Source organism: Mesoplodon mirus (assembly GCF_964341445.2).
Source record: "Mesoplodon mirus genome assembly, chromosome: 2".
NCBI classification, from domain to species: domain Eukaryota; kingdom Metazoa; phylum Chordata; class Mammalia; order Artiodactyla; family Ziphiidae; genus Mesoplodon; species Mesoplodon mirus.
The window spans coordinates 66,022,477-66,044,360 of NC_138977.1; positions in this window are offsets into that span (position 1 = coordinate 66,022,477).

Here is a 21,884-nt window from a genome sequence, read left to right on the forward strand (position 1 = left end):
GCGCTCTGCCATGAGAACTGGTCCAGCCCAGTCCAGCAGGCACTGGTATGGCTGGAGGTCCCCAGTGAAGGCTTGGTTAGCAGGCCTAGGGAGCAGCAGTGATGGTTGCGTCAAAAAATGCAAGAAGGAACCGCACCCTTAGCAACTCCCAAAACACCAAGGAAGGGAAGTTTGCAGGACTCTGAAGTTCCCACAGCAGCAGATGGACGCAGCATGTGAGACACAGGTGCTCACACCCGTGTGAGAACCAGCACGGGAAGACCAGGCTGCTCGGGGTCAGGCCTGACTCTGAGGCCCCAGCCGGCCCTGGGGGCATGTTCCCTTAGACACTTAATATGTGGGGTCACCATAAGCTGTCAGGGCTGAGACGGGAGTTCTGAAGCCAAAAGTAGCCCAACCGGAGTGCAGAGGGCACCAGAGCCTGAGAGGGGAACTCGGGCCAGGCCAGAGCCCCATGCCTGGTCCAAGTCAGAGGAAATAGCCAATCAAGGTGAGAGCCAACTGAGGAGTCAGGGTCATGGGCAAATCCACATGCAGTCAGGGAAGGAGGCCCAAGGCTCAAGGGCGGGCCAAGGCTGCCAGGTGGTTTGGGCTATTACCTGGTGAAGGTGGTCAGAGCCTCCTCAGAAGGTCCAGCCTCCAGGGGCCGTGGCCTCCACCAGGCCTCTGAGGTGGGCATCTGACAGGCCGGTGGGGGGAGCAGGCGTGGGCGGAAGTCCGTTTGAACTCCCTCAGCCCTGTATCTGAGGAGGGAATTAAACCATTCTGTTCTACTATGGCGTTTCATTGACTTCTGGCAAAACACGATGTCCTGCTTCAAAGGAAAGGAAACACACAGGCTTAGGAGGCTCGTTGGACATCAAAGGGCTATTAGAGAACAGCATCCTGATGAGCTAATTGCAAATGCAGCCTGAGCAGACGGAGCACATTTGCCCAGGAACATATGGGCTCACACATCCAGGGAGAGGGTGCTGGGGACAAGATGTATGTGGGGCTTTGCTGAACCCAACGTGTTTGCAAAATAATTCAAGACATTGCCTCAGCCTGGGCTGTTCTCCCCTCTGCATTCCATCAGGCTGGGTGGGGGTGGGGAGCAGGATGCTTGGTGCCTCTGCAAAAGGAGGCCCCAGGGAGCAAGTAAGAAGGACTGGGCCCAAACAAACCAGAACATTCCCTCCAGAGCCAGGGAGACATGTGGGTGGAGAGAGCCTTCTCTTGACTCCCAGACGCCCCTCCAGACTGTGTGCCCCAGACCAAGTGCAGAGGGCCAGGGGCAGCAGTGGGGTTATTCTCCTCCTGGACCTCCCCGGCCTCACCCATCCAGTCGGGGTACGGAGCCCCATCACTTTCAGCCCTGAGATGGTTGCAGGAGTCTCCTTCAGCTCCATCATTACAACATGTCTGGAGACCACACGGTCCGGGTCATCTACCCCAGGGATCCCTGGGGTCAGACCAGTTGTGTGGGCAGTGCCCCAGACCTTCAGCCATCACAAAAAGCTAAGTGACGTTGCTTCCATCTGGTTTATATCAATACATCAGGATAGGACATAAGATTTTCCTAGAAGAAAAGGGAGTTCCAGATTATTAATAAAAACTACTTCTCTGGAACAACTATTTCATCTTACCAGTTGAGGAAACAGGCTGAGGGGGCCATGACTACCCAGGGCACACAGTGAATCAAGGATGAGACCAAAGCTAGAAGCCAGGACCCTGGCTCCAGGGCAATTTTCTGGCCATCCCGCCAGGTGGCCCACACCCTGTCAGGTTCAGTTCTAGACAAGTGTCCAGGCCCACAGCCAGGCCTCAGCCTCCCCGGGTCCCCCAAACACATAAGCTCTCTTCAGCCCTCGGGGTTGGGGGGGGCATTCCTCAGCAGGATCTGTGCCTCAGCAATCAGGAGGACACCTCAGTGTCACCCTCCCACCCTCCAGGCTGAGCTGATGAAGGGTAGAAGCAGCCAGGAGGCCAGAGGGAGCTTCCAAGTAGAAGGCAGGGAGACAAGGGGGAGAAGCCAGCATGTGAAACTGACATTGACTCTGCTGCGTCTTCTAAGACAATGAGCTGGGGGCCAGCAGTGGGCAGGGAGAAAATTGGAGAGACTGTATGGGGCCTTGGGGGTGGCCTGTTCATTGTACAGTTGTGAAATCCAAGACTCAGAGGCCGGGAGGGGGAGGCTGGGGGCTGGGGGGTGGGAGGTATGCCCAGCATTTCCAGCAAGGTCGTAGCCGAGTCCTGCCCTGGGTAAAGCAGCACAAAGGCATCGGGCACCTGGAAGAACATCTAAACCTGTGTGCATGGCGGAGCCTCCGCAGCCTGGGTTTCCAGCCTCCTCTGTTCCCCCTCCCTCCTCCCTCCCAGCTCTTAGTCACAGCATCCTCGCCTCTTTCTTCACTGCTCTTATTACAGTCTTAAGTGATGAACTTGTTTGGGTGATTCTTGTATTAATTTTCGTCTCCCCCTGCCCCAGACGAAAAACTCCATGAAGGCAGGAGTTGGTATGCTTTGCTCACATCTGAGTCCTCAGTGCTCAAAATATATTTGATGAATGAATGAATGAATATATCACGGCTCTTTCTGACTTCAAAGCCTGCCATGGCTCCTCCCCACACCTATGATTTCACTGGTAAGCCCTTTACCCAGTACTGAGGCCATTTATGATCTGATCCAAGTTCCTTTCTGGTCTCATCTCCCATCATGATTCTCTTCATACGTATCGCCACCCCACACACTACAACGGCTCTGGACAAAGCTCACTACTACTCCAGAAGACCCTGCCTTCACATGCCTTGATAGCTTCAGGCCTAAAATACTCCTCCTACTTGTCTTTATCTAGATGACAGGATCCTACTGATTCTTCTATACCCAGCTCAAATGTCCCCTCGTTTCTCCATGGTGAGCCATCTCCGTCCAGGCCCTAGGCAGCATAGGTGGCTCCCTCCTTGGTAGGCAGCCCTTGAATATGGTGCAACAACAAGGATACTACACAGGCATATAAGATAAGGATTGGTTTCCATCTGATTCTACCATAAGAGACTAGGCCTACCACAGGACAGGAAGTATGGCTTACCTACCTCTGTGTCCCAACACCTGGAGTTTAACCAATGGGAGGGCTCAGGGCCCTTGACCCCTAACCCAGTCGATGCTCTTTCCACCACACATAGATCAGCTTCACATCATTCCATTCCATTTCAATATCCTCCCCCCCTTCTCTTTATCTCTCTCTCTCTCTCCCTCTCTCTCTTTCTTTCTCAAAACCCACATCATCTGGAACCTTCTCTTGGCTTCCCTCTTGCCTACCACCCTTCTGGTCATTGCTATTCCTCAGCAAGGAGGGTCCAGGAAGGAAGCTCAGGTGATGCCCAGAGTGGCAGGCTGGTGCCTTTGGGTTCAGGCCGGTTCTCAGACCCTCCACTGCCCAGTGGCCTCACCTAGAGAAGAGGCCTCAAGTAGTCTAGACCAGTACCTGAAAATTTTAAAAGCATCACACAACTCTATTTGTCCTGTGCAATGCTTTTTAAGATCAGTACATTTTATAGACAAATATAGATTTCCAGTTCCTCCTGAAAAATTAAAAGATCAAGCCTTTCTGGCACTTTCTCACAAAGCATCAGTGGGGAGGAAATAATAGCAGCTTCCCCTTTAAACAGAGCCTATGCTCCCTAGTTTGCTACAGACTCCACTACTTGCTGTTGCCCATCAAACCCCCCTGCTTCACTAATGACCAAAACCTGCCTGGCCTCTTTAGGCATTTGGGTTTGTGGTCTAGAGGAAGTTTGGGAGACTTTCTTAGCTCCTAAATCAGAGATCACTCTTCCGGCCCATTGTCTCCCCTCTCATTTGTTCCCAGATCTCACACACACACACACACACACACACACACACACACACACACACACACACACACTGACTCTAAGCCCATAAGGGTTCAGTGGAACCCATAAGCCCAACTGCTGAACCTGTGGACAGAAGTGTCTCACTAGAGAGTATGGGGAAGTAAAACACTCCAGGGAAGGGGAGGGGAAGAGCATAAACATGGGTGTGGAGACATATTACATTCCACCAGCAATGTTTTACATTCCACCAGCAATGAAGAAGAGTTCCTATTTCTCCACATCCTCATCACTTGTTATTTTATCTGTCTTTTTGATTATCGCTATCCTAGTTGATGTGAAGTAGTATCTCATTAGGATTTTGATTTTCATTTCCCTAATGACTAAAAACGTTGAACGTCTTCAAGTGTTTATTGGCCGTTTACATATCTTCTTTAAAGAAATGTCCATTAAGATTTTTTTGCCCATTTTAAATTGAGTTATCTTATTATTGGGTTGTAAGACTTGTTTATATACTCTGATTACAAGTCCCTCATCAGATACATGATCCGCAAATATCCTTCCCATTCTGTGAGCTGTCTTTTCACATTCTTGATGGTATCATTTCAGCACAACAGTTTTAATTTTCATGAAATACAATTTATCTAATTGTGGGGGGCGTGGTCACTTATGCCTTTGGTATCATATCTAAGAAACCATTGCCAAATCCAAGGTCATGAAGGTTATACCTACCTTTTCTTCTAAGACTTTTATAGTTTTAGCTCTTAGATTTGGTTTTTGATCTATTTTGACTTAATTTTTATATGTTGTGTGAGGTAGGGGTCCAAATTCATTCTTTTGCTTGTGGATATCCAGTTGTCCCATCACCATTTGTTGAAAAGACTACTCTTTCCCCATCTTATTATCTTGACACCCTAGTTGAAAATGGCACCCTTGACTATGAACATGAGGGTTTATTTCTGGACTCTCAGTTCTATCCCATTGATCTATATGTCTATCCTTGTGCCACTACCACATTGTTTTTTTTTTTTTTTTTTTGCGGTACGCGGGCCTCTCACTGCTGTGGCCTCTCCCATTGCGGAGCACAGGCTCCGGACGCGCAGGCTCAGCGGCCATGGCTCACGGGCCCAGCCGCTCCGCGGCACATGGGATCCTCCCAGACCGGGGCACGAACCCGTATCCCCTGCATCGGCAGGCGGACTCTCAACCACTGCGCCACCAGGGAGGCCCTACCACATTGTTTTAATTACTATAGTTTTGTAGTAACTTTTGAAATCAGGAAGTGTGTGTCCTGTGACTTTGTTCTCCTTCAAGATTGCTTTGGCTCTTTTGGGTCTCTTGACCCAGATGAATTTAGGATCAGCTTGTTGATTTCTAGGTCTAGCCACTTTTTGCCACGGGAGAAGATGAACCTTTTTTTTCCTAAGTCTTTGTTTTTAATTTGGATTTTTTTAAAATATGAAATTTCCTGGTTTAAAAGAACAATTCAGGCCAAACAAAACAACTGCTGCAGGCTAAATCTCAGTGCCACTAGTTTGCAACCCCAGCTCAAATCCCAAGTCCAAATTTTACAAGTGGGGAACTGAGACCCAAAGAGAGAAGGTAAATCTCTCAAGGTTGTACAGCAAGTAAGGTGTGCAGATGGGGCTCAGACCTAGAAGTTGGGTTTCAAGACCAGAGCTTTGGGCATCCTCCTCTGCTTAGTTCCTCTCCAAGCAATGTCTCTGGAAGCATACACCACACCCAGCACATGTGCCCAGTGATGTCTTAGGCCAGAAGCACTCCTCCATCCCTTCCCGCCCAAAGATGTTGGGCTCCCGAGATGCTGGGGGCTCCCTTGGTCTCAAGGCTGAGGTCCAAATCCTGGTGTTGCCAATGATCCCAAAACATTCAGACACCATCATAATTTTCACCAGCTCGTGGCCCGGAAAGACAGGGTTCCCCTCTCCAACTCTCTCCTGCAACCTGGGGAGTAGACTCTAGGCAGAAGAATGAATTGCCCTCCTCTCCCCACCACTCTTTGGGTTTCCACAACGCCATTTTAAGAAAGAAAGAAAAAAAAAAGACAAACAGAAAACAATCAGCAGTAGCCAGGAAACCTGTAGTCTCCAGAAAGTAATTTGGAGAGGTAGAGTGGGAGAAAAAAATTTGTCAGATGGAGAGCCAGGCATGTCATGTGGGCCAGAGCACGGGGGCTCAGGGGAGCCTGCTGGCTGCAGCCCTGCTCCTGCAATTAAGATGATAGCATCGAGACCTCCATAATCCTCAGGGTCGTAAACTGTGTCACAGGGTGCTTCCTCGGCAGGGTGAATCCAGCAGGAAGCTGGTCATAATTTTTCTGAGGCTTCCTTTTTGTGTTTTAAAAAATTTTTTTAAGGACAATGATGCCAGCTCTAATTTTACTGCAAGGTGCTAGATTTTCATTTCATACTCTCTGCAAAGATGGATTCACTGGAGTGTAAAACAAGAAAAAAAAAACCACACACACACACACACACACACACACCACCTTGAGGCGTCCCACATTCTCCCTTCCTCATCATTTCTGAGAAATCAAATCTTACAGCATAGTGATTTTTAGGGATTCTTCTTGAAATAGTTTTTTTCTAAGTCACTCATATTAGGATACATAGAATCCAAAAAAGGAACAGTGAGAAGTGTCCTTGTAGCTTATTGCACACACTTCCCCACCCACCCATCCACCCACCCCAGAACCTTAGAGTCGAGGACGCTAAAGGCCAGAGAAGAGGGGACTTTCCTGACGCCCACTGTTTGTGGCTGAGCTGGGCTGAGAACGCACATTTATTTGTGTGCAGGGCGTCTTACACCCGAACACCCATTTAGATATCATCAACCTCAGAGCATTTCATTTTATAAAGTGGGGCAGAGGCCCAGAGAAGGGAAGGGATATGCCGGCTCCACGGGGGAGCTGGGTGGCAGCTCTCACTGTAACACAGGTCAGTGGAAACCTAATCCACGGATTGCCCTGCTTGACCAGGGGGAGTTCACGGCCTCAGGAGAGGAGGGGGCATGGATGGGAAGAGGAGGAGGCCAGTTTCGGGTGGGCAGGAGGAGTAGCATGAACAACAGACAGACCGGAACAGCCCAGCAGCCCTCCTCCTCTGTGCCCTCCCTTTGTCTCTCTCCCAGATGTATCCCTTGGAAATGGACCAAGGTACCCGTCCCAAGGCCAGCATGTAACCAGTCTTCACAGAGGTCGGTGGCACATGTGATCAGCTCTAGGAGGAGCCCCACGCCATGACCCACAGAAGGTAACAGGAGGCTCCAGGAGAGAAGAGCAAATCAACAGGACCCAAAGGTTTCCTGAGTGGTGTTGTCCTACTTAGCCCACCCTTTATTCTAGAAAAGGCAGAAAGATGTGAGCTCTGTTGCCACAGGGTTGGGCACAAGTTGTTATCCAATAACCCGTGAAACTCCAGAACTCTGCTGAACATGGGTTCACAGCGACAAGTAGAAGAAAGTGTCTAGTTGAGGGCCACAGGGCTCTGTTCTCGGTACTCGGCTACTGAGAGTTTTTATTAGGTTTCTACATGGACTGTATGCTGACCCAATCAGATGGGCGGGAAAGCAAGTGTGAAGGATGGCGGCTTCAGGATTCCAAAGAGGGTTTCAACAAGCATTTATTAAGTGCCTACTGTGTGCAAAATGCTTCTGTCCCCTGGGCTCGTGAAGACTCTTTGCCCTGAGGAGACTGAGGAAAGAATGCAGTGGGGTAACTGAGGCAAGAAGAGCCCCTGGGTGACGCAGCAGCAGTCCAAGGGATTACGGGGACAGGGCAGCCCAGTAGGGCCCCCAAGGGCTCCACATTGCCACCCAGACCCCTCGGGTGGGGGCCTCGCACAGGAGAAGGGCAGCAAGGCTGGGAGCAGCTGAGTGTTAGCAATAAACTGGCACCAGCCTCCCTGTCCTGTGAGCACCCTGCTACCCCAGCGTGACAGTGCAGCCACTCCGGGTGCCAGTTGCTAAGAGACAACCCTGAAACCAGAATCTTTGTGGCTGCTAACCTGGGGTGTGAGAGGGAGGGGTGGCAAGGAGCTACCACCACCACCAGCTGCTTCCCCTCCCTCTGCAGGCCTGGTGACCCTGTGGGATAAAGGCACCCAGGAGGTGTCTCCTGGAGGCCAGTCCTGGGCACAATGTGGGGCTCTCAGCTACCCGACCCAGATGCTCCTCTTTAACCCAGGCCCCTCTCTCCAGCTTATCAATCAGTCCCAACTACCAACACCCACCCCCAGCCTTCAGCTCAGTCTGCTTCCTCCAGGAAGCCTGAAGAAACCCAATACTCTGCTCTCCTTAGACATGGGTAGCCCTGATTCATCTGGCATGGGCCTTTCCTGGGCCTGGCGACCATGCTCAGATTTCCCATAGAAGCTTAGAGAGCCCTGCCCCATCTCTCAGCAGGATTCATCACTCCCTTTCTTTAAACCTCTGCGTTGGATCTTAGCCGTCCACAGCCACAATGTGAGGCGGTGTGGGCTCTCTCTGCCCAGACTGGGTGCTCTGTGATTTGTTTATTCCATGATAAGCCATATGCCAAACCCTGAGCTAGGTGCTGAGGATGCCCCAGTAAACAAGACACCAGCCCTAACCTTGGAAACTTATTGTATAGTACAGGACAGAGGTCAGTAAATGAACAGTGACAATCCAGGGGTCATCCTGTAGGAAGGCAAATCCATGGCAAGGGCACCTAACTCACATCAGGGGCATCTGAGAAGGCTTCCTGGAGGAAGGGACATGTACGATGAGACCTAAAGGATTAGCAGGAACTAGCCGGGTGAAAAAGGGGAAAGAGTGTGTTTTTCCAATAAACAGCACCTATTTTTTGAATGTCTACTTTGGACCAGACACTACTGTCTATTCCAGCAGTGAATAAGGCAAACACAGTCCTTGCCTTGATGGAGCTTAGAGCATGGTGTGGACACTGATGCGACATGAATAATTACAACACTGAATTACAACTGTGTACGAAGAAAAGGTCAAGACATTCAAAACGTAGAGTGGGAAGACTTAGGCTGGGCTGCGGGTGGAGACAAAAGTCCCTGGGAAGGCCAATTTAGGCCAAAGCTTGAGGAAAGAGGAGGAGAGGTCTGCCAGGCAAAAGGGATGCAGCAGGGAGGAACAGAATTACAGGCAGAATGAGCTGTGCAAAGGCCCTGAGGCAGCAAGGAATTTACTATGTTAATAGATCTGAAAATAAGGACTAGGACAGAGAGTTTTGTTCATAGTGGCAATGCTTTAGTCACCCTTCATTACTGCAGTTAACATTGTTGAAGGAATTTAGAGGTTCTAATGTTATCACATTTCTTTCCCACTACAGTCATCACAGGTTATGGTGGAACATTCTCCTCACTTCACAGATAATGAAATTGAGGCTCAGAGAAATGAACATGTGCCTAAGGTCACAGAGCAGGAAGTGGTTATGAGGATTCAAATCCAGACCCCTGTGACCCCAAGGGAGCCTCTCTTCTCCCCTCCCCATGGCCCCAGTATGCACCCAGCACCACTTCCTCACTTGGTATAGGTGTGAGGTTATATAGCTCAGACCCAAGACCCAGGCCCACAGCATCCCCAGGTGGAGGAGGTGTCCTGGCCCCTCATCTCACCAGCTGCACCCACGGACATGCTTACTGGCCTCAGATTCAAACACTAATTGCCCATAAAGTTTTTCATCTCAACAGATTCCAGCTGTGACCTGGAGGGAAGTGGGGGGCTTAGGAGAGGAGGTCGTTAAAATGAGGAATTTGGAAATGGCCCTCTCCTTCAAAAACAAAAGCATGTTTTCGCTACAGGCATCTCAAGGGCCTCTTGTCTCCTCGGTCACCCGCCAGAGTACGCGTTGCTTGTCAAGTGATTCCATCTTAATCGAGAATTCAATTGGCCCAAATTACATTATGTATGTAAATTTCCATCTGCAAATCAACACAGCTTGGACATCACTCTTGTCGGGCTGCTGCCTTGGTCTCCAGCTCCAGAGCCTGCCCTCGACTCAGCCTCTGCCACCCAGGGAGGGGCGCTCTGGGAGCCAGGAGGTAGACGAGGGCTGGCGCTACATACCACAGAGCTGAACTGTCCACAGGCAGAGGCTGGGGGGATAAACCAGGCTCCAGTTGCAAGTTGGGTTTCCACCATCAATTTCCAACGAGCGCAAACTGGGAAAGCAACTGCAGTGGAACCACCAGCCTCTGATTTTAAGTCCAGGCAGCATCTGAGGACACCAAACAAGGGCACTATGTCTCAGGGAGGCACTTGTGTATAAGAGATAGCATACGGGCTCTGGAGCTGGACTGTTTGGGTTTAGATCCCAGATCTGCCACGTATCTGCTGTGTGTTTGACTAACCCCTCTCAGCCTCACTTTTCTTTTCTGTAAAATGAAGGTAAAATGGTATCTTCCATACAGGTTAGTCAGGAAGCACTATGTAAGCGTTTGCTGTCGTCATCTTCATCATCATCATGACCAGTACTACCACTACTTTGCTGCACACCAGGCTAGAGTATTATCCTTGTTAAGTGTTAGAGCGAACCTGCTAAACTCCATAGGGTACAAGCTGGGAATACCCTTAATTTTCCTCCCCTCCAGGGCTGGGAGCAGGGTGAGGCACTTGTGGCCTTGGGAACAAAATGTAGGAAGGCACCAAAGATCCCAGTAATCAAAATAAATCACATTTTAATGCAATATTTTTAAAAATCAAAAGTAATGCAAAGAAAGTCGTGAGGTACAAAATATCAAAATTTAAACCTACGTGGTCGGCGTGATTCTTTCCCTGAGCTCAACGAAATCTCAACAGTTTGGTCCCATACTTTTTCCTGTTACTCTTGGAGAATAAAAAGTCATCTGGTCACTTGAGTGACCAAAAAGAATCTTATTTCACTAATTAGAATCTCCGGTCCAGTTAAGACCACACTCAAACCCCCTTTCTGGCCTGTCCCCTCCACCAGTGGGGCTGGATGCCACTGGCCTTGAGGGAGGAGGTCCCCTCTCCCGTGACCTCTGCCCTCCTCCTCCAATGCACGACCTCGGATTCTGACCTCTTGGGGTGAGGCGCAGAGGAAAAGGGGATCAAAAACAGGCTGCCCAGCCTCCTGGAGCAGGGCACCTTTGACCTGGTGCTGTCCTCTCTGGGTGGGCGGGGAAAATCCAGCTCCTTCTCACTGGGGCTGTCACAGGTTCTCAGATGAGTCCCCTGGTGGGAGCTCTGCATCATCACCTCCAGATCCTTCTTTAGCCTTGGGCATCTGAGGGCCCTCTGGAGGCCATGCTGCCCTCTGGGCCTGCTTCTTTGGAGGAGTTCCACAGCCGGCCTAGAACACAGGTGTTCACCTGTTCCCTTGCTGGTGAGAGAAGGCAGCTTCCCTCTGTACATGCCTCATTGCCCCTTCCGTTGCCTCACACCCAGCTGCTCCCTTGCAGATATGCCTATCGTTACACTTCCCAAACGTTGGGGCACCCTTGCCAAGCCCTCTGTGATGATTAATTTTATGTGTCAACTTGACTGGGTTAAGGAATGCCCTGATGGCTGGTAAAACAATATTTCTGAGTGTGTCTGTGATGGTGTTTCCAGAAGAGATTAGCATTTGAATCAGTAGATTGAGTAAAAAAGATCCCTCCTCACTGGTGTGGGTGGGCATCACCCGATCCCTTGAGGACTGGAATAGAACAAAAAGGCAGAGGAAGGGCAAATTCCCTCTCTCTTCTTGAGCTGGGGCATCTCTCTTCTTCTGCCCTTGGACATCAGAGCTCCAAGTTGTTGGGCCTTTGGGCTCCAGGACTTACATCAGCACCCCTACCCCCAATTCTCAGGTCTTCAGATTCTAACTAAATTATACCACCAGCTTTCCTGGGTCTCCAGTTTGAAGACAGCATATAGTGGAATAGTTCAGACTCCATAATCACGTGAGCCAATTCCCATATTAAATCCTTTTTTATATCTCTCTAGATAGATAGAGCTCTCTCTACATATATATGTATATAGATAGATATATAGATATATCTAGAGAGAGAGATAAAGATACAGAGAGACACGGATATAGATATCCTATTGGCTTTGTTTCTCTGGAGGACCCCGACTAACACACCCTCCTTGAAGGTCTCTCACTAGGCCAGAGGGGAGAGGGGGAGGACAAACACCCCAGCACTCCCACGCTTCCCTCCAAGGGACTCTTCTTTTGGCCCCTTCCTTAGCCCTTCTATATGTGAGTTGCTGTCACCCGGCTCCCTTGAAGCCCAGCCAGCTGGTCTAGCGCCCCCTTTGGAATGGGAGGGTACTTAGCATCAGTTGCTTGGTCCTCGGCCTCAGGCAGCTCAGCCAAAACTGAGACACAGGGTTACACCTGCATTTCCTCCGGCCCTCACCATACCCTGAAGGGCACATCTGATTATTTCCATTCATAGCTGGGGCATCTGAGGGCCCCAGAGGCAAAGTCCCCATGGCCAGTCAGTGGCAGTGCTGAGACATGAGCCCTCGGCTTCCTGCCTTCCCCACTGGCCAGGCAGACTGGTGACGGTCTAGGAAGGACACTGGTTCTAGTGGACAATGGATAAACAATCAGCCCTAAGGGGAAAATGCAGGTGGCTGTGTATGGGGGTTGACAATCTCCAAAAAGGACATGACCGAGCCACCTGTCTTTAGTAAGCACCTGCTGGATGCCCAGGCCCACTCCCTGACCTCGGTGAGCGTGGCAGCCAGATGACCAAGACTGACCCCCACACAGGGCATGTGGGGAGAGCAGCATAAATTGGAGGTCCTGCCTGTGACTCAGTCCCCCAGAGCCAGAGAAGCCGCAAGAGAAGGCACCACCCAGGGAGCACCCTGTGGGAGCTACAGCGGGGCCTGGGCGTGTCCACAGTCCTCCAGGTGGGGATGCTTTTAGTATTTGGAATGTGATGCGGGGTTTCTTCTGTCCCCTTTGGCCAGACACAGGCTCCTCCTTAACCAAACACACAGGCGAAGCCATCCGTCTTAGGACCGTGCTAGACCTGTGTGACCTCTGGCCCATGTCTTGGCCTTTCTGAGCCACTGAGCCTCCACTTTTACATGTTTGTCTAACAACGATGATAACAGTACCTCACATCACAGGGCTGCGGGAAGAATAAAATGAGATCATGCAAACCCAGGGCTGAGCAGTATCCATGCACATTCAGAAGTGCTCTAATGTTAGCAAAGCAGTGCCCTCTGCTATGTGCCGGGGCCCACCGAACAGGGCCAAGTCCTTCAATTCCTGGTCTGCACTTTCCACTAAGGAGAGAAGAACGTTCTCTCCAGTGCTGACAGGTCAGGCATTCACTCAACAAACATCCACCAGGCACATAGCCTTGGACCTAGTAGATGCTCCATAAGCACAGAGCCCCCAAGTACAGCCGATGAGAACAGTGAGAATATGAGACCAGTGAGAACTGGTTTAAGGGAAAGCCTAGTTGGAAAGGGGATGAAGGAGGACTTCCTAGAAGAGGTGCTGTTTGAGCCAGGCCTTGGAGAGGGAATGGGAGCTGCAGGAAGACAAGACAAGGGCAAGGAGAAGCCAAGTGAGGGCCTCCGAAAGCCCCCCGGGGAGCCCCAGGCAGAGGATCACTGCCCAGCTACGGGGCAGCTATAGGTGCTCCAGCCATGGGGGTGTGTAGGGCTGCGCTCCCCTTCTCTGTCTGCCTCCCCCTCTGTGCACTCCCCGGGGCCAGGACCAGATCCACACCAGTCACCAGGGTGGCCCTGGCCACCAGACTACCACTGCCTCTTGGTAGGTGCTCAGGAATTATTTATCTAACTGCTCATAGGCCTCTGGAGACTGGGTGCTGGCGGTTCCCAGGGCTCTAAACTATCCACTCATTTGTCCAGCAGTAGCTGTGGAGCACCTACTCTGTGCCGGGCACCTCTGCAGGGCTGGAATGCAGTGGTGGCCTCCGCCCTACCTGAGGGGCTGAAAGTCTCCAGGAAGCTGACCCTTGCCATGACCCTAGGATCCGGGCAAATAAAAGGCCTGGGAACTATGGTTACAGGCCCTCGGGGCACGGCCACCTCCCAGGATCCTTAGCTCTTCTTGACCAAGGCCCAGGCAGTCCTGGGCTGCACTGGCCTCCCCCCAAGGCCCCAGTGAGGACCAGGCAGCACACATAAGGGGAAGGGGCCCGAGTCCAGACCTCGATGGGGGACCGGGCCTTTGTGTCTGGCTATGAGTTGTGCTGAGGTGTTGGTGAAACTTCCAACCCAAGTGAGACCCCTGGAAGCTGCTGTCTGTGTCTCTGCCCCTCTACTCCCCCGGTGCTCCCTACCCTTCCTTCCAACCCTGCCCTCCAGGCTGTCAGCCCCAATACTAAGCTGCCAGCCCTACATCCCTCTACCAATCCACGCTCCTCCCACCCGGCGTGCCCTTCCCCACCCTCCTTACCTGGAAAATGCTCGTTCACTCATTCATCCAATGAACATCTACCGAGCACATTATCCCGTGGGCCAGGCACTGCTCTAGATGGTGAGAATTCAAGGGCAGCTAAAACAAGGTTCCTTTTTTAAAGGGGTCCCCAGCCTTGATGGGGACACAAAGACATAAAGGTATAAACTTAGAACAACTTTCAGGTGCAGTGCAGGAGACAGGCACAGTATAATCTAGGTCTTGCTCAAGAGTCCCCTTCTCTAGGATGCTTTCCTAACACCAGACAGTCAGGGGGCCCTCCCATGTGCCCCTGTAACACCCTAAATAAACCTCTAGGAGGGCAGTTATCACACATTGTTTTATGGATACTTTTAAGTTGGAATGAGAAACAAAGATATATTCACTTCAATAGCCCCAAGATTGAGGACAGGTGCTGGTGCTGGTCAGAACAGGTTGAATGAAGGAAGGAAGGAAGGAAGGAAGGAGTGCAGGAAGACAGACCATTATCAGCTTGTTCCCCTGTGGCTATTTCTATTTGCACACGCACTATGGTTTACGCACGTTTCTGTTAAGCTAACCATCTCTGTGGACACGACATGCCCTCCCTGTGTGGGGCCTCTTGCCGTGTCCTGGGGCCAGTGGACAAATGGGACACGGCTCCCGGCTGCAGATGGCACGGGTGACAGGGCAGACAGGCCCACAAACACTCGGCCGCATCCAGCCAGGGGTGCGCCTGACCTGTGTGGAAGTGCATTTCCACTTGAGCCGGGCCGTTTGACTCTCATTCCCCGAGTGATCATTGGAAACGTGGCTGGTGAGTCCATCGGACCCAGTCATCTGAGAGTGATTTTGATGATATGACAATCTGGCCTTGAGCAAAAAAGCAATGAGGAGAAAGAAGGGAACTTCTGTCTGAGGAGCTGAAAGCTTGAGTGCAGCCCAGGGAACAGGGACAGTGGCTGAGGAAGGGGATGGGGGCAGAAGAGAGGAAATGGGCCGTGGCGTCTGCCCAACCAAACAGCTTTGGGACATGGAAGACCACGGACAGTGGTCGTAAAATGGAAGTAAGTCGGGAAATAAGAGGTGCCTGCAGCCAGGAGAAAATACCAGCTCAGAGGCAGTGCTGGCGGTAGTCCTGCAAGGCAGAGCCCCCGGTGGGTGGCTCGCCCACTCCCTCTTCTCTCCCCCGCCTTCTCCACTCGGTGTCACCTCCCAGAAGTGCAGGGACTCAAGGCCTTGCTCTCCCGGCAGGCAGCACGTGGACAGGAAGTGGCATTTGGTGGAGCCCTGATCAGGGGTGAGAACACCACCGCTTCCACAAATTGGTTTTCCGACAGTAAATTATAATTGCTCTAAGTGTTCTAGAACTCGGGGACGGAGATTAATTGCAGCTCCGTATCCTAGGGCGCCCTGAACTTTAAGCACAGCGTGACGTGCAGTTTGTTAATAAGAAGGGGGATCTGGGAGGACTTTTCAGATGAGCAAATAAGAAAAGGCAAACAATTTGAATTGGCTTCTGCACCTGCCAAGGGAGAGACTTTGGGACTGGAAGGATTCTTCCCATCTTTCCAACCTGGCCTCGGACAGTGTTTTTGACGGGCAGAGGCACAAAGTGGCTCCCGAGGCGTGGGGACCTGTGGCAGACCTCCGTCTCCCTGGCCCAGAATGGAGCCAGCCCCCAGGGCTCACAAGAACAGCAGTCACAACTCAGAGGGCAGCCCAGTCACGAAGGTGAAGGAAACTAGTAGCGCTTGCAGGCAGGGGACACAGCAGGGCAAGGCAGACACTGGGGGCCAGGGAGCCCGTTCCCTCAGGGACAACCTCGGCTCGACTCCAGCCGACCCTTGTTACCTGGGGAAGCAGCCCATACTGCTGGGTCTTCAAGAGCAGAATTCCAGGTTTCTGTACAAAATCTCTGTTTTTATAGTTGGAAGCTTATTATCATTTTAACATATTTTATGGGGCCAGATAAAATATATCCATGCTGGAATTTGGTCCGTGGGCCAACATCTTGAAACCTCTACATAGCAAGCAGTTACTTCCCCCCGGTGAGTGGGAGGTTTGGACCTGTCTCTTCCCTGAGAGAGGAGAGTTTCCCACCCTTCTGCCTCCTGGTTCCTTCCCTCCCACAACGTTTCTCTCTGCCACCCTTGCCACAGGTGCCGTCCTTATCTTCTCATCTGTCTCCCTATAAAAATTTGAGCCCCTTGAGAAGCATGGATTATACACCCCTCTATCCAGAGCAACTAAGAAAAGGTCCCGCGAGTGAGGGCTCAAACAATGTCTGCTGAGTGAAGGAATAAACATCATGCACTTTCAAACCTCTCTGCATGTGCCCATTCTCTTCCTTCTACCTCCATAGTGCCTAATTTAAATCCTGACACATGCATCCAGTCCAAGCCTCTGTTCCTTCTGTTCCCTTCACCGCATCTCCAGCTTCCCAAACTGAGATCAGGGCCAAAGAGGATGAGAAGTAGAAGGGACATAGAGTCCATGGTGGCCATGATTCAGAGGCAGGAAGCAATGTCTGACAGGAAGAAAGGATTTGCACGAGGCCAAACCGTGATCCGAGCTGAACCTCCTGTCTGGAGGGGGGCCATGTGGTGTGGATGTCGCTGGTACCCCTGCCCTGGGCCCTCCTTCCCTCTCTTCCTCTCCCAGAGCACTGCCCGTGCTCTGGGGACCAACCCTCCCTCCTGCCCCCGTCCTGAGGACAGGGCTGGAGCAGCACAAGTTCCCCAAATCCCACTTCCCCAGCAGAAGGCCTGAGAGCCACCATCACCCCAACATGCACTCAGCTTGAGATGTACCTGGAAAGCCATTCGTGTAATACAAAACAGAAATTACTATTTAGAATATGAAATCAATGCATTTTGTTAAAATATCTTCTGGAGCCACGTTCCATGGCTGCTGTATCTCTGCTGTTGGGCCCACTCAGGGGACACTGACCCTGGTAGCCCTGGGCCTGGCTAAGGCCAGGGCTGTGACCCACCCCATCCCATGGCAGCTGCTTGCTGAGATTGGGACATTCAGGCTGTTATCTGGATACAAGAATGAGATTCAAAGGAAGAGCTCATTTATGCTGGGAGCTGACTGCTTTCCCTTCTTCCTTCCTTCTCCCAGGTGGAAACCCAGTGGGAAATGGAGGCAGGCAAGGGTAGAGGTCAAGAATGCATTGAGTTCAGGCTCCAGTGTTTACTAATGTGGGACCTTATATCAGCTCTTTTATCTCTCTCTGCTTTGGCTTCCTTCTCTACAAAATGGGGATACGTGAAAAGAATACAAACCACTAAAGTTCCAGGTAGAAACATCTTCCATACTTTAGATCATTTAATCCTCCTAACAACCGTATGAGATAGGTACAGTAATAGACTATAGACCGTAATAATAATAGTCTCCATTTTACAGATATGGAAACTGAGTCACAGAGAGGCAAATTGGGTTCTGCCACGTGACACAGCCAGTAAACACTGGAACTGTGATTCAAACATAGCTACACATAACTCTAAAACCCATGTTTGCCTTCTCTTAACTTTTAAGAAACTTAAGAAAACATAAACATGATTCAAAACGCAGAAAGCATCAGAGACAGAGCAAAGCCTCCTTCTCATCATCATCCTGCACCTTCAACCATCCTCCTCTCCAAAACTATTCTTCTACATCTCTTATTGTAACTTCCAGAGTTTCTTTCAGCATATACAAGCAAACACGAACACAGATTTTACCCCTCCCTTTTACGTGTTGCTCTGCACCTTGTTATTTTTATTTTTAAATGATTTAAGACTCACTTAGAAGTTCCAAAATAGTACAGAGAATTCCAGCATACCCTTCACCCAGCTTCCCCCAATGATAATATCTTAAATATCCATAGCACAACTATCAAACCAAGAAATTGACAGTGGAACAATACAATTAAACTTCTTTGGATCTTACCAGGTTTAGGTGCCATAAATTTTTATGTCTTGGTGAATAGCTCTATGAAGTTTTATCACATGTGTAGATTTGTGTGACCACCACCTCAATCAGGGTTCAGAACTGTTCCATTACCACAAACAAGTTCCACAAAATACCGCTTTATATTTACACACGTCTCCCAACCGTAACCGCTGGCAACCACTGAGTTGTTCTCGACCACCATGTTTTGTCACTTCAGTAATAATAAATAATACACAGGGAATATAGCCAACATTGTATAATAACTCTAAATAGAGTATAACCTTTAAAAATTGTCAATCACTCTGCTGTATACCTGAAACTTACATCATATTGTAAATCAACTATACCTCAATAAAAATTGTTTAAAAAGAATAATAAATAATAAATGGAATCCATAGTATGTGACCCTTGAGTTTGGCTTTTTAAACTCAGGATAAAGCCCTTGAAATGCATCCGACATACTGCATGTATCAATAGTTCACTCTTTGTCCTTGCTGAGTTGTATTTCATTGGGTGAAAGCAGCACAGTTTATCCGTTGACCTGGTGGAAGATCTTTGGCTTGTTTTTATTTATAACTATTACAATTAAAGCTGTTTTCACATTTGTGTATAGGTTTCTATATGGGCATAAGTTTTCATTTTTCTTGGGTGAATACCCAGGAGTAGAATGGCCAGGTCGTAGGGTTTGTGCGTGTTTAACTTTGTTTGTAAGAAACTGCCAAACTGTGTTCCAGACTGGCTGTTGCATTTTGCCTTCCTCATGACAGTTCTGTTGCTTTGCATCCTCACCGGCACTTAATATTGCCAACATTTTTATTTTAGCCATTCTAACAGGTGTGTGGCAGTACTTCATAGTACACCTTACTTTTTTAACTTAGGAGAACTTGGCGCTCTTTCTATATCAGAATACAGAGCTACTCTTTTTTTTCTTTTTTTCTGCAGCTGCATCGTACTTCCTTGTACAGATATACACCAAAATTTATTTAACTGATCCCTTTTTGGTTGGCTTTTGGGTATCTCCAGTCTTCGTTATTTCAGTTATTTGAGCCCCAAACTCTCAACCACCACATTTAACTGCCTTTGCAAATATCTAAGGCCCTGGGCATGTACATCTTATGTCTTTCAGCAAAGGATCCTATTAGTGATTCTTTTGATTATAAGTGAAAGAAACCTAACTTGAACTAGCTTAAATTGAAAGAAGCGGAAGTGATTGGATCATAGATGGCAGAATTGTACGACCGAACTGCAGGAAAGGCAGGGTCAGGACACTCAGAACCAGATGGCACCTGATCTCTCTCCACCTCCCTTGTCTGTCTGTTCTTATGTCTGTGTCTTTCCCCCTCTCTTCACTGGGCAGCAAGCATGACCACCAACAGCCCTCCATACTGTGGGGGAACTACCTCTCTTTGCCAGATCTAGATCAAAGGTGTCAGAGAAGGGTTCTGGCCCATTTGGGGAGGGAGTGCCATTTTAACACAATCCTGGCCATCTCTGGTAGGTAAGGTACTTCCTAATAGTCGCTCCTGTGTGTGCAGAGGAGGGGTTGGAAAATGAACCCCAAGATACAGAGACTTCTCCTGTCTTGGGATTGACCACATCAGATTCATTCCCATATTTCCCAACACAAATAGCCACTCTCAGCACACATTAGATGCTAAAGGCATGCGGCTCATTCCGAACAAGGTATGTGTCAATCAATCACGCATTCTAGTAAATTGCCTCTTATTTCTTCACATGCTGGGGAACCCACCATTTAAAATAATGCCGTTAAATTCCTCCACAAAGCAGGCTTTCTTCACCTAAATGCTCACAGCAGGATTTGCTTAAAGTGGGGCATGCCTGTATTCTCAGCTCATGGGGGAAACCTTTGATTTTCCTGACAACCCACTGAGATAGGCGAGGATGTTACGAGGGCAAATGGTTAATGGATGTGAAAGCTTTCTGTGACCTGAAAGTAGTACAGAAATGTAGGACCTCACCATGACTATTATGATTATCCTTATTTCATCTCTTCTTTGAAGAGCTTTACACTGTAATTTTGGAAGTGGAATTGGAGACACCTCTCTAACAGTTCAACCTCATACTTCTCCTCTAAGTCTCAGTCCTGGGTCTCAGAGCATCATTTCCCACCATCCTATTGCTTCTATTAAATGCAACATAAAGAGTTTTCCGCAGCCAGAGGCCTCCTCGGACGGGAATAAAGGGAGGCAATGAGGCACATTTAACCATCTGTAGACCACCCTATACCAGAACAGTCCTTTCTAGCCCAAATTTGGGGATTTGATTTCACAGTCTTCCTGGAGCCCCTAGCTCTATGCCAAGCCCTCTGCTGGAGGTTGGAATCCCAGGCAGCCCACAGTCTGGGGGAGGCAGGTCATCTCTGTAACTGCTTCCACGCAGTAAAGGGAGACGCAGAGGTCCCCAGGACAGGGGATTGGGAAGGTGTTTTGGGAAGAGCCCCAGCTCTGACCTTGACAGAGAGGTGATGTACGTTTGAATGACACCACTGACCCTGGCAACCTCAATCCTTCCCCAGCTGCCCCTCTAGTCCTAGGACCCTTATAGCTACACAAGAGTCCTTATAGTTTACCCCCAAATTCTTTCTTTCCTTCTCTACATTTTTTACTCCCTTTCTCCAGATTCCTTCTCCTTGTTTCTCAGTACCTTTCCCTCCCTTTAAAGTCCACCTCCATTCCTACCGCTCTCCCAGGCTTGGTTTTGCAAAGAATCCCACCACCATCCCCTTCATTCCCTTGCTCTGCTGGGACACAGTAAAATGTATGTAGCTCCTAGACCCTTGGTCATATATCAGTCTCTCTGGAGACTCGATCATTTTTATTGCTCTTCTGTGAGCATCCTGTCATTCCTCTCCCTGTTTCAGATATTGGCAAGCTTGGAACTCATGATTCTCTTCCCGGATACGTCTCATTAGAGACCTGCCAATGGCTGTGCACCTTTGCACTGTGAGGTTTCCCTGGCCAATTATCTTGACTCCATCATGACTTTTGGCAGACACTCCAAAAAAGGCAGTGAGTGTCGAATCTCCATTATTAACTGGGAGTCTCCCAGGACCTCACCACGTTTGTCCTTCCTTCTTCCCTGTTCCCATGAGGCAGCACATCTCCAGGAGACCCAGAAATCATGGCTGAGACTGGACAACGATGTTAACGACCATCCAGAGCCCCTCAGCCCAGAGAGAGGTTGAGAGGCTCAGCAAACATCGTAGTGCTGTCAAGAGGCTCTGTGATATTTATGGTGCATAGAAATGTTGATGAGTGGGCAATAGTGATCAAAAGGAAATGAATTCTACTGAAGGGGTAATATATCACAATGGTTAATAAACACAGACTATCTGAAGTCAGTGAACTCGATGGAAAATATACAAGTCACTAGGACCTTGAGGAAGTACAGACAAAGCAAGGCGTGGAATTGCTGCAGACTGTTAACATCCTTACCACCTCAAGAGTGAGGTGAGCTGAGAGCCTGCTGGAGTTTGACCAAATGAAGCAGGGGTTCCAACAGAGGCTGGTCTGTGCATGAGCTCCTCCCTGTCTTAGAAGAGAGTAACAGAAAGAGAAAAGCAACATGTAAGTGCAGTTATTGGTACTTGGACATGCACCGACACATCATCCAATTAGTACTACCTTAAGAGCTTGGGAGAGGGCTGTGCAAGGGACAAAGAAGTCCCCAGGTCTGTGCTAGGGACAAAGCGGGAGCATTTGAGAGCTATGTCAGCT